Raw genomic sequence first — 12249 nt, 5'->3', positions numbered from 1 at the left:
TATTAAATGTGACTGAAAGGCATGCAGCACCCACAGTTGACACTGATGGGAAAAATAAATCTCAAGATGAAGCTGGCACCGTAGATGCAGAGAGTTGGAAAAAACTTAGGGCCTTGGTGCCTCCAACAAACCAGGTCAACCAACCCTGAAATCCTCACAGTCTCTGGGCTGCCTGGTATGTTAGCCAATAGATTTCCCTTCTTATTTAAGCCAGTTTGAGTTAAGCTTTCTTTTTCTTTCTTTTCTTATTTTTGGCCATGCTTTGCAGCATGTGGGAAGTTCCTGGGCTAGGGATCAAATCCACATCACAGCAGCAACCCAAGCCACTGCAGTGACAACGGCAGATCCTTAACCCACTGCACCACAGGGGGAACTCCGAGTTACATTTTCTATTACTGCCCTAAACTGATGCAGACAGGCATAGATGGTATATCTTGGGAGGAGTGTATTACAGCCAATTGAGACCAAAGAACATAAAGCGTTCAGCCCATGAGAATCTCATAGAAAGGATTTGCGCACAGGGAACGGCATGTACTCAGGCCCTGAAACAAGAATAGGCTTGGTATGTTCAAAGAACAGAGAAAAAAAGGCCCAGAGTGAGTCAAGGCCCAAAAAAGGCCAAGAGCCGGTCTGTCAAGTAATAAAAGGTGATTCTGAGCAGGGAAACATTTGACATCTTGAAGGGTAAAAGTGGCTCAACTGACTTTTTTTTTTTTGCTTTTTAGGGCCTCTCCTATGGCATATGGATGTTCCCAAGCTAGCGTTCAAATTGGAGCTGCAACTGCTGGCCACAGCCACAGCCACAGCAGCTCGGAATCCGAGAGGCATCTGTGACCTATGCCACAGTTCAGGGCAGCACCGGATCCTTCACCCACGGAGCGAGGCCAGGGATCAAACCAGAATCCTCAAGGATACCAATGGGATTCATAACCTGCTGAGCCACAACAGGAACTTCTCGACTGACTTTATTGCAGAACACTCTAGCTGGCAAAAAAAAAAAAAAAAAAAAAAAAAAAAAAAAAAAAAAAGCAAAAGACGTCCCCGCAGTTGGTAAACTTTGCGTTCTTTGCGTTTACTTCGGATGGAAATGATCCCATTGGAAGGAAGACCATCACGAGGCAGCTTCCCAGCCATGATGCCCTTTGACCATCAGTGTGCGTAGGTGAACTGTGCTCTGGTTTTTAAATCAAGAAAGACTGGTAGGGGGCGAGTGTGCGTGTAAATAGTTGGTGACTTTGCTAAACCAAAGATGACAAGGAAAAATTCAGAATTCTCCTAGACCATAAAGGACATTAAAGTTGCAAGTCTTTATTCTCTGAGAGCATTTCTAGGCTTCACGGTAAAACCTCAGGCCTGCATTCCCAAGTGATTTTCCTTCATCTAAAAAGCAACAAGGGCATTCCCGTTGTGGCTCAGCAGTAATGAACCCAACTAATATCCATGAGGATGCAGGTTTGATCCCTGGCCTCCCTCAGTGGGTTAAGGATCTGGCATTGCCATGAGCTGTGGTGTAGGCCAGGAGCTACAGCTCTGATTTGACCCCTAGCCTGGGAACTTCCATATGCTGTGGGTGTGGCACAAAAAGCAAAAAATTTAAAAAGATAAAAAATAAAAGGCAACAAGAAGGAGTTCCCGTTGTGGCTCAGTGGTTAATGAATCTGACTAGCATTCCTGAGGATGCAGGTTCGATCCCTGGCCTTGCTCAGTGGGTTAAGGATCCAGTGCTGCCGTGAGCTGTGGTGTAGGTCACAGATATGGCTCGGATTCTGCGTTGCTGTGGCTGTGGCATAGGCCAGCAGCTACAGCTCTTCTTTGACCCCTAGCCTGGGAACCTCCACATGCCGCAGGTATGGCCCTAAAAAGCAAAAAAAAAAAGCTACAAGAAGAGAGAGCATGGTCTTTAAAACAATTTTTTTTTTAATTTTAAAAAGGTCATTTCTCAAAATAGCTTTGAATATTTCATAGCTTCGAAGCTAGGGAACTGTCTCAAAGGAAAGCTTAGCACCATCTGCCCTTGTCTTAGTTCTCAGCTTTGGCTTCTCAGGAGGCAGGCTTCACTAAATAAATAGCAAAGAATCCAGATTATTGAGCAGTTTAGAGGCTCTCAGTCTTTGAGGAGGTTGCTGGTGCTCTCGCTACTCCCGAAGAGGAGGTGGAGAGGAGCTTGCTGGACAGTCCCCAGAGCACTGGGAAGACAAGGGCAGGGAACTGCTGACCAAGCCAGGACTCCTGGGTCCACTGTGGCCTGAGACTAGACAGGATCTGAAGTGAGCCCCGGAACCGCTCTCTGAGATCAGTTTCCTTGTCAGCAGAGTTGAAGTGAAACGTGCTCCAGGGTCTCAAGGACTTCTTGGCACCCGAGGAGCTGTGCCGAGGGCAAGGACCAGGCCTGGAACAGGGACACCACAAAGACCAGGGACCTGTGTTTGGAGGGAGTGCTTCTTTGCAAGGGCTCATGAGACTCAGTGGCCTCAGTCCATCTGTCTCATTCATGGAGAACCTCCAACAGGAACAAGTGATGTCTACGAGGAATGATGAGGAAGTTACTAAGAGGCTTGCTATTGGCTGAAGTTTATCAGCAGGTTCGATAGTTTCAACCTGAGTCAAAAGCCATCTTCTCATTTTATAAGATGATAATGCTGGTGACTGGTGTGTGGGTCTCACTAAATGTCTTAGCCAAGGGAGCTGGGCCCCGGGTCATTACCACCATCAGCATCTGCAAGTTCCACTGAATGCATCCTTGTAACCCCTGCTGAAAATCAAATCGCATTTTAATAACCTCTCTAGCCCGCTGTTGTCTCCTGTCTTTGAAATGTTCACGGAAGGTCCCAGCAAGAAATAGAAATTGCCTCTAATGCTCCTGGTTGGGTGGAGCAGGGCTGGGGCCGCGTGCTCTGCAGCAAAAGCGCCGTGTTGATCAGAAAGCCAGCTTCTTGACTGACGTTATCTCCTCCTGGGCAGAAACCAATTTCAGCGAGAACTTTGTAATTTGGAACTCAAGGATATAAGATGCATTCAGGGAATCATTTTCCCTCTACAAATTACAGGTTTGTCATTTAAGAGGTTTAATATCCCTGAAAGGGCCTGGCATCTTCTCCTTTTTTTTTTTTTTTTTTTTTTTTTCTTTCTGAAAACTGCCATATTGATGCTCTCAGAACAGAGACTTAGAAATGAGAATAATGGCCTGTACTTCACACAAACCAATCCATTGTTCTTTACAAAGGGGCAGAAGAATTATGCCAGACCACAAATATTTATGTATTCAGCAAGCTGTTGAGTGATTAGGCAGAGTGTCAGACCTAAATGTCTGGCTTGCAGGAGGTGCTTAATAAGTATGCAAAGGAAGGAAGGGAGGGAGGAACAGCTAAGGAGACTCTACAGCAGGAATGCCCAAGCTTTGAAGACTCTCTCTTCCAAACAGCCACACACCTAGCAACGCACAGTGTTTAAGTCAGAACTCTCCCACGATGCACTGGGGACACAGCCTGGGAGGAGGGCACAGGCAGCAGGTGCCTAGAATGAGAAGAGCTGGTTCAGAGGCCACACTCTTGAGTCAGACTGAGTCACACCAAATCCTGCTCCTGCTCTTACCGTTTATGTGACAACAGGTGAAATACTTCATCTCTCGGAGCCTCTGTCTCCTCCCTCAAAAAACGGAGATTATTCCTATTTTAAAACATGCTTGTAGGTAGTTTATTCAAAACCCATCCCTAACCCCCTTCCCCTCTTTCTCAATGTTAAAGACTGAAAAACTCAATAGTGCATCCCCTAGCCTCTTGCTCTTTAGAGGGGAGGTGTGGCCTGGGGGATAGTCCGTGGGTTCATGGAAAAGCCATTGCCTTCCTGATGCAGAAAAGCTGCTGGTTTGTCTTCTCTAGAAGTGAGCCTCCTGAGGGCAGAGGCTAAATTTTCTCATCCCATGAGACGCCAACTTGCCAAGCCCTCGGTTGAGAGAGTGCTGGCCTTCTTGGAAGACTCAACCTGAAATCAAGCATGGCCTGAGCTGCATTCGACTGTGCATTTTTTTCTGTCGCCTTTAAACACAAAGGCCAAAAAGTAAGCTGTGTGGTAGCCTTTGGAGAGGCTGTCAGAGAGAACTATAAGAAAATGATTATTGACAAAGTAGAGGATAATGAAGGTGAAGGGAATTTGAAAGCAAATTTGCAAATGGGGGAAATAAAACAATTTGTCCAGCACTCCACCAAATAACAGTGTGTTTAAAAAAAAAAATAACTGTTGGACCTTTTTATTGGGTTTTTGTTTTAATTTCAAATTCAGCCACTCTCTCTAGGACCTGTGGGCCTGTGCTTATGATTAAAAAGACATTACAGCATTCTTAGCTGCCATAAAGCAACATAAGAGCAGTGGCGTAATTACACATGACTTCCTCAGAAATATATAGCTGCTTTCTTGGCTCTGCGCTTAGTGAGCTCCCGCAGGATCCATGAAACCACAAATATGGACCATTTCTCCTTGAGATCCCCTGCCGGGATCGAGATTTCTCCCCATCCCCGACTGCTGTCCTCTCTCCAAGGTGGTATTTCTTCACCCAGCACCTTTGCAGACAGATCTCCAGCTTCTACCAGGAGTGACTCGTACCTTAGGCTGAACTGACAGCTAAGATTTAGAGCCTAAGGAATAAGAGTGAGCACTTCACAGTTTACAAAGTGTTTTTGACAGATAGTGCCTCACTTGATTAATAAAGTGCAATACAAATGTGAAGTGTTTTTTTTTTTTTAATTAGCATTGAGTATTAATTCTGGTCCCCAAAGATTAGCAAATGCTTAAATATTAAGCAACAGTATAACATTCTCCCAGAGAGCCTTGACAACTGAACATTTGTTTTATATTCAAAAAAACACATCATTAAGAAGGGGTAAGAGGCACAGAAAGCACAGCACAATTCTTTTGTTAGTAGTCCTGATAAATCCTCATTGCTTTTCTAATAAAGCCCCATGTGGGGCAAATGCTAAACTGAGAGCAGCCTGGTCAGGCTTCTGACACCTCTGGTGCCTGCAACTCCTTGGCCTTGAAGTTGCATCACTGCATGGAGACACACATTGTGGTTTGGCACAATCTGGTTGCCCTTCTTGGTAGAGCTTCCATAATCACCTGTTTATAAAATTATTCTTTAGAAGATCAGAGTGGGAGAGGTCAAACCAACTGAGAAGCTCCGAGACATTTTTAAACCCTAATATCAGCACTGGTCAAACACGAGCTAGATTATAGGGCAGTTTTCAAGAACACGTTCGTGCCTTGCTCCCATAAACTCTGACCGTCTGGCGCTTAAGATTAAAACGAACTATTTGTTTGTAGGGATGGCATAAGGGTCTGGAAGTGACAGCAAGCAATCCTGCCAAGCCTCTGACCGGCATTGTGCCCCGGGACTCTGGAGCTGTCGCACCCTGTCTGCCACATCTGCAGGACCACGCTTGCATGCCCACCAACCCAACGTCCACTGGCCAGATGGCATTCCTTTGCCCTGAGGGCTTCCTCTTGCCCCTGGAGCCCATTCTGCCTGTATTATGTAACAGGCCAGAAACACTGGGGAACTCAGTTTCCCAGAAGCCAACCCTAGCCAGTGACAACAGACACACAACCCAGCTCTCTCCATCCCTCCTGCAGGGTAACCTCTTCCAAGAGGCCCCAAATGCTACCCAAAGTGGAGACTCAAACACTCACCCTTGGGGGCTGTGTCCCCTCCTCTGACTCACTGCCACCTCCCCTAACAGTGCTGCCTGGCTTCACGTCCCACATCAACTGCTTGCCTTGGGAGGAACTCAGACTAAGACACCTCCACCCTTACTGAGGTTTGGGATGCCGGGCACATCTCCAGGCTGGAGAGGGCACAACCCCGTGCCATCACCTCCCGGAGGCTGTGATCCTGTTGTGGTTATTAGGAATACGCGTGGTCTAACCTTAGAGGTGAAATCAAAGGTTAGATGATGCTTTACAGCACACAGCCACAGTCACCGCATCATCTGGTTTCCAGGTGTGTACTACACCTGCCGGGGGGTGGGGGGGGGCATGCAAGAGGGGAGGGGAGTGTGTTTGTGTGTTTTCCAGCTGCCCGTCTCTCTACAAGCAGCTCCCCTCTGGCTGTTGTTCCTCCTGTCATCCTCTGTAGGCTTAGAGGGAAAATCAGGAGGCAGAAGAGGATCTTGCAATCACAGAGCTGTGAGCCGTGACGGAATCGTAAAGCTCCCGTGAGCCCCTGTGTGAGAATAAAGGAAACTCACATCTTCGACAGGAACACCAGCGCCTGTAGCAGAGGCCTCCTCGGTAAATTCAGTTCTGTAATTCTCTTATTGTGAGAAGATAAATGGCATTCTTATTTTGTGAATTTGAATCCTCACATTGCATCTGAGCACACGACATCAGCATCAAGCTCATGAACACTCCCCGACTCTCCATTATATGGCCAGACCTGTGCAAGATTAGAGACACCAGGATAAATATGACACAGTCCCTGACCTTGCAGCAGCGAGCGGGAGACAGACCATAAATAGATAACGTGGCATGAAATGATGAGTGCTAGTGATAAAAACAACGCACCCAGGAACTGTGGGGGGACTGAGCCTGCCAGCGAGATTCGTAGGGGGCTTCCAGACGTAAGTGACAATGAAGCTGAGTCTTGTGTGTAGACAGTTAGCAGGTAAAGTGGCATGACAAGAAGAAACAGAGTGAAAAAAAGCACAGAATCAAGAAAAAGAAGTGTAGGGTTAAAGAATATCATTGAATACCAACTGGTATACTAGCAATGTTGCTGCTTTAATACAAGAATAATTGATGTTCCTTTTTTTTTTCGATGTTCTGTTTTAATATAAGTACATTAGAATTTTACAATGCGGAGTTCCCATCGTGGCGCAGTGGTTAACGAATCCGACTAGGAACCATGAGGTTGCGGGTTTGGTCCCTGTGCTTGCTCAGTGGGTTAGCGATCCGGCGTTGCCGTGAGCTGTGGTGTAGGTTGCAGATGCAGCTCGGATCCCGCGTTGCTGTGGCTCTGGCGTAGGCCGGTGGCTACAGCTCCAATTGGACCCCTAGCCTGGGAACCTCCATATGCCGCGGGAGCGGCCCAAGAAATAGCAAAAAAAAAAAAGAATTTTACAATGCTTTTTTTTTTTTTTTTTTTTTTTTTGGCTTTTTAGGGCCATACTCAAGGAATATGGAAGTTCCCAGGCTAGGGGTCAAATAGGAGCTACAGCTGCCAACCCATGCCACAGCCATAGATAGCCACACCAAATCCACTCTGCATCTTTGACCTACACCACAGCTCACAGCAAAGCCAGATCCTTAACCCGCTGAGCAAGGCCAGGGATCAAACCTGCATCCTCATGGATACTAGTCGGGTTCGTTACCGCTGAGCCACAATGGGAACTCCTACAATGCCTTTTTCAATTAACAGGTGGCGTACAATACTCAATAGACAGCCTCGACATTACCCTTGAGCTTCAGATGAGCCTCCCCAGAGCTTGGAGATGCCAAATGCAGGGTGGGGAAGTGAGGGATGCAACAGGTGAGGTGAGGGTACAGGGAAGAGAGGGATGGGGTAAAGTGAAGCATAAGGGAGGCCAGAGGGGGGAGGTGAGGGACCAGAGAAGGGAAGGGTGGGGGAAGAGCCACCGAACCATCGTCCTGCCAGTGCCCTCCAGTACCTGTGCCCTGAGGGCTGTGGAGTCTTCTCTCTCTGTCTTTCTTCTCATATATATGTATACATGAGATATATATCTCTTTCCATCTCCCCTCTTCATGTAACGAAATGTGAAGGCAGCCAGCATTTGTCACACGGAGTTGTATCCCTGGATTAGCAATAAACTGGACTCCCCAGGACTTGTCATTAAATTCCCACAACTGCCTCTCAATTACCACAGGATTTTATTCATTTATTATTTATTTATTTATTTATTTATTTATTTATTTATTTATTTTTGTCTTTTGTCTTTTTAGGGCCACACCTGGGGCATATGGAGGTTCCCAGGCTAGGGGTCTAATCGGAACTGTAGCCGCAGGCCTACACCACAGCTCACAGCAACACCGGATCCTTAACCCACTGAGCGAGGCCATGGATCGAACCTGCAACCTCATGGTTCCCAATCGGACTCGTCTCCACTGTGCCACGACGGGAACTCCCTACCACAGGATTTTAAATGGCTGAGGTAACCTCCCTGATTTGCTTTTTTTTTGGGGGGGGGGTGGGATCATGGAGATGGTGGTTCAGTGTTAATGGCAAATTGAATAAAATGGGCTTTGCGACATTTGTAAAGAAAGAAGGAAAAAGTGAAAATGGAATAAAATTAATAAGCTCCAAGTCAGTATAATTTCCTAGCTAGGGAGTTCCCGTCGTGGCACAGTGGTTAACGAATCCGACTAGGAACCATGAGGTTGTGGGTTCGATCCCTGCCCTTGCTCCATGGGTTAATGATCCGGCTTTGCCGGGAGCTGTGGTATAGGTTGCAGACGCGGCTCAGATCCCACGTTGCTGTGGCTCTTGCCTAGGCCGGCGGCTACAGCTCCGATTGGACCCTTAGCCTGGGAACCTCCATATGCTAGGGAAGCGGCCCAAGAAATGGCAAAAAGACAAAAAAAAAAAAAAAAAAAAAAAAATTACTAGCTAATGCTAAGGAGGCCTGCTATACAAACCTATCACTAAGTCCTCTCCTTGCCCCAAACAGTTTGCAGTGCTTCTCCAGTTTGCCCCAAACTACTCGACCCTCTTCTTCCCACCAAAAGCTTCAGATCATCTCAGGAAGGCCTCTCCCAAGCTGGTAACCTCATTTCCATTTTGGAGAGACTCCGTGCCTAGAATCACTGCAAGGCGAGGGTGACCACGCCAAAGGTCCGAAGCATTCAGATGCCTGTGAAAAACATCTGCTTGCTTCTCATGGCTGGTTTTACACAAGATAGAGATGTCAGTAAATACACACTTTTTAAAATAGCAGTGGCGTTCCCGCTGTGGCACAACAGGATGGGTGGCATCTCTGCAGCGCCATCATGCAGGTTCGATCCCTGGCCCAGCACAGTGGATTAAAGGAGCTGGTGTTACTCCTGCTGAGTGATAGGTCACAACTTCGCAACAGTGGCTCAGATTGGATCCCTGGCCCAGGAACTCCATACACCACAGGGCAGCTAAAAAAAGGGGAAAAAATGTTTTTAAATTAAAGAAAATAAAATGGCAGTAATTTTGGCATCACTTAGCAACACATGATGGCGTACCTGTTGAAAACATAAATGTCAGTATTTAAAGAAGGAGATTTAATCAACAATTTAATGAACAGGAAGGGGTTTGGTTTTGTTAAGTAAAAGAGATGGTCCCTAGCCTCAAGATTTTTCCCATATTTGTGGAGATAAACAACAGTTTATCACAGGGAACAATACCAAATCTTTGCCTGCCTTGTAGATGGTATGGACTGGAAGTCGGAGGTCTGGGAGGGGTACGGGGGCAGCAGTAGGAGGTGGGGGAAGAAGAATGGGGGCTGATGTGTCCACGGAGATAAAGCATTTATGAATAGAGCACCTTGCAGTTTACAAACAGCTTCCATTTTCCTCAATCACATCAAGGAGCGAGCAAGGAATATTCTGCTCTTATCCCAGCTTTACAGACAGAATGCAAAGGTGAGAGAGGCCCAGGGCTGGTCAGCATGAGAAGCAACAGCTCTGGAACTTGAAAGCACAATGCAGGAGGGCCAGCATCTGAGCCCTTTCCCCAGAAACTAAACCGATGCCTCAAGGGTAACGCAGGGACCCACCTGTATGAGATGTGTACCTGCTGCTTCTTAAAGGAGTGGAGAATCATACACCAGAAGGAGCAGGTGAATCCTACCCCCACCAGCCCTGCAACCTCTGGGTCTCTATCTCTGCCCATTCCCTCCCTTAAAACTCCAGTTTCTCACTATCCAATGGCCCAGACAACAGAGCAAGCTTCCACTAGAATGGCTGAGCACTGCAGAGAAAATCTTTCTTCCCCACAGGAAAAGGGGCTTTCAGGGCCCGAGTCTGAAATCCACTTTGTGAAAATTCAGAATTGAAATCCTTACTTCATTTGCCTCTTTTGAAAAGATCTGTGAACATGCATTTGGCCGAGGTTTATCTTGAAAATGCCTTTAGACTTTCATATTTACAACACAAAACGATTCAGTTTTTCTTTGATGGCACTTGAATTATTTCAGCTCTCTGAACCAGTCCAACACTTCTGTTTTGTTTCCTTCCTCTACACACACACACACACACACACACACACACACACACATGCAAAGCCTGCACTCACACTGCAGGCTTTTCATGCAGACTTGACCCAGTCAATGCAGAGAGACTAGAAGCAATAAGTACTGGGCTGTGCCTCCTGCTGTGCTTGCATCTTCACCATTTAGTTCTAACTCTTCATCTATCTCCCTCTTACTATTTTTGCTTTTTTAGGTCTTCACCTGTAGCATATGGAAATTCCCAGGCCAGGGGTCAAATCAGAACTGTAGCTGCCTGACTATGCCACAGCCACAGCAAGCCACACCTGCAACCCATGCCATAAGTTGTGGCAACACCAGATCCTTAACCCACTGAGCAGGGCCAGGTATCAAACACACATCCTCATGGACATTGTGTCAGGTTTGTAACCCACTGAGCCACAACAGGAACCACCCCCCCCTTACTATTCTCAGGACACTTTACTTTTAGAAACTCCAATCTGATGCATCATTAGACCACAAAATTCTGGGATAGAGGGCAGCTTCAGGTCACCCAAAGCATGAATCATCTCCCACAGTAGCCGGGCCCAAGAGTTCCTCCAGCGACAAGGAACTTTCTCCCTCACGAGGTCATCTGACTCCTTTTCTCACATCCCCTGACTTCAAGGGAGTAGGTAGCTAAAGTTCTAGGCCTGGACTTGCTCCTAAGCCTGGGTGACCTAGGTCACACCTGTTCCTATCCTAAGCCTCATGTTTCTCATGAGAGATTGGAGCAAATGATCTTCCTAATCAATACATTTTCATCACTGAGAAACTGTCCAAATATTCTCCCTTATTTTCAGCCTTCACACCTTCCCTAGAGCAGCTCCCCATGGTCTAAGTTCTGCTCCCCATGGTCTAAGTTCTGCTCTCTGGGGTTGCACCTCATCCACATGCAAGAGAGTCAATTGCTTCATCTTCTCCTCCAGGCTAGATGCTCCCTCTCTCCTGGGTACCTCTTGTGCCCATCTCACATCCACACAGCCCACATTTTACCCCAGCTTGTGCTGCTGAAACCGGCTCTGGGATGGTGTGGATTCCTCCTTATCTCCACTGCTCCATGGTCCTCCTGCTTCCTGCCCTATGACACCCCACTGTGAATTCTGCAGGACGCTACGCAGGTCATTTTGGACCAGAGTGACTAACCATCCAGGTTTTTCTAGGATTGAGGGGGTTTCCAGATTGCATGATTTTCAGTTTGGAAATCGGGACCATCCCAGGCAAATTGGGACACGTTGGTCACCTTAGCCTGAGTTAAGGAAGGCCTTAACATCCAAGGACAACCATCAACAATGGGGGACTCAGCTTGCTCGTGGTTGATGCTCCCCTCCTATGGCCCTGGAGAGATATTTTTGAGGTCGGTTCTATACTTGCTGTTCCTCAGAAGACCCTGGAAGGACTAAGCCTCTGTTACCCACAGTGGTAATCTACTCGAAAGTCTTTTTTTTTTTTAGGGCCACACCCACAGCATATGGAAGTTCCCAGGCAGCTAGGAGTCAAATTGGAGCTGTAGCCACTGGCCTACACCACAGCCACAGCCACAGCCACTAGGGATCCAAGCCACCTCTTCGACCTACACCAGGGCAATGCCAGATCCTTAACCCACTGAGTGAGGCCAGGGATCGAACCTGCGTCCTCATGGATACTGGTCAGATTCGTTTCCACTGAGCCATGACGGGAACTCCCGAAAGTCTCTGTTTGCAAAGACTTCCTCCCTTCCCTGCCTTGCTCTCCTTGCTCTCCACACTCATATTTCTTGGGATCACTTCCCATAGTAAACAACCAAAACCCAAAATCCCTCCTTCATCTCAGGCTCTGCTTTGGGAGAAAACGCCAGGCTCAAGCAGTTCCTGGGAATGTTTGTTAATGAAGAGGTTACAGGGCTGCCCTCTTTGGATGCTGAACTTTTGGTTCTAAGGTCCAAATAGCATTCTGTGGGGATAAAGCCCACCAAAAAGTTCCCTAATCCTCTCCAGCTTCTTAGTATTTTTGTTTGCACTCAAACCCAGCTGGCTGACTGCAACAAATC

At 47.1% G+C, this 12249-nt stretch overlaps 1 long non-coding RNA gene across 1 annotated transcript in view; it reads right to left on the bottom strand.

Annotated features, from left to right (window-relative positions):
• Positions 1897–12249, bottom strand: part of LOC106510507 — a 54854-nt gene continuing 44501 nt past the window's right edge. The window contains exon 2 of the long non-coding RNA XR_002344619.1: positions 1897–6427. This is a non-coding gene — a long non-coding RNA (uncharacterized LOC106510507). The remainder of the gene's footprint in view (positions 6428–12249) is intronic.

Source organism: Sus scrofa, chromosome 6 (assembly GCF_000003025.6).
Source record: "Sus scrofa isolate TJ Tabasco breed Duroc chromosome 6, Sscrofa11.1, whole genome shotgun sequence".
NCBI classification, from domain to species: domain Eukaryota; kingdom Metazoa; phylum Chordata; class Mammalia; order Artiodactyla; family Suidae; genus Sus; species Sus scrofa.
The sequence above is the reverse complement of the archived record's forward strand: the minus strand, read 5'-3'. Positions and strand labels throughout refer to the sequence as shown.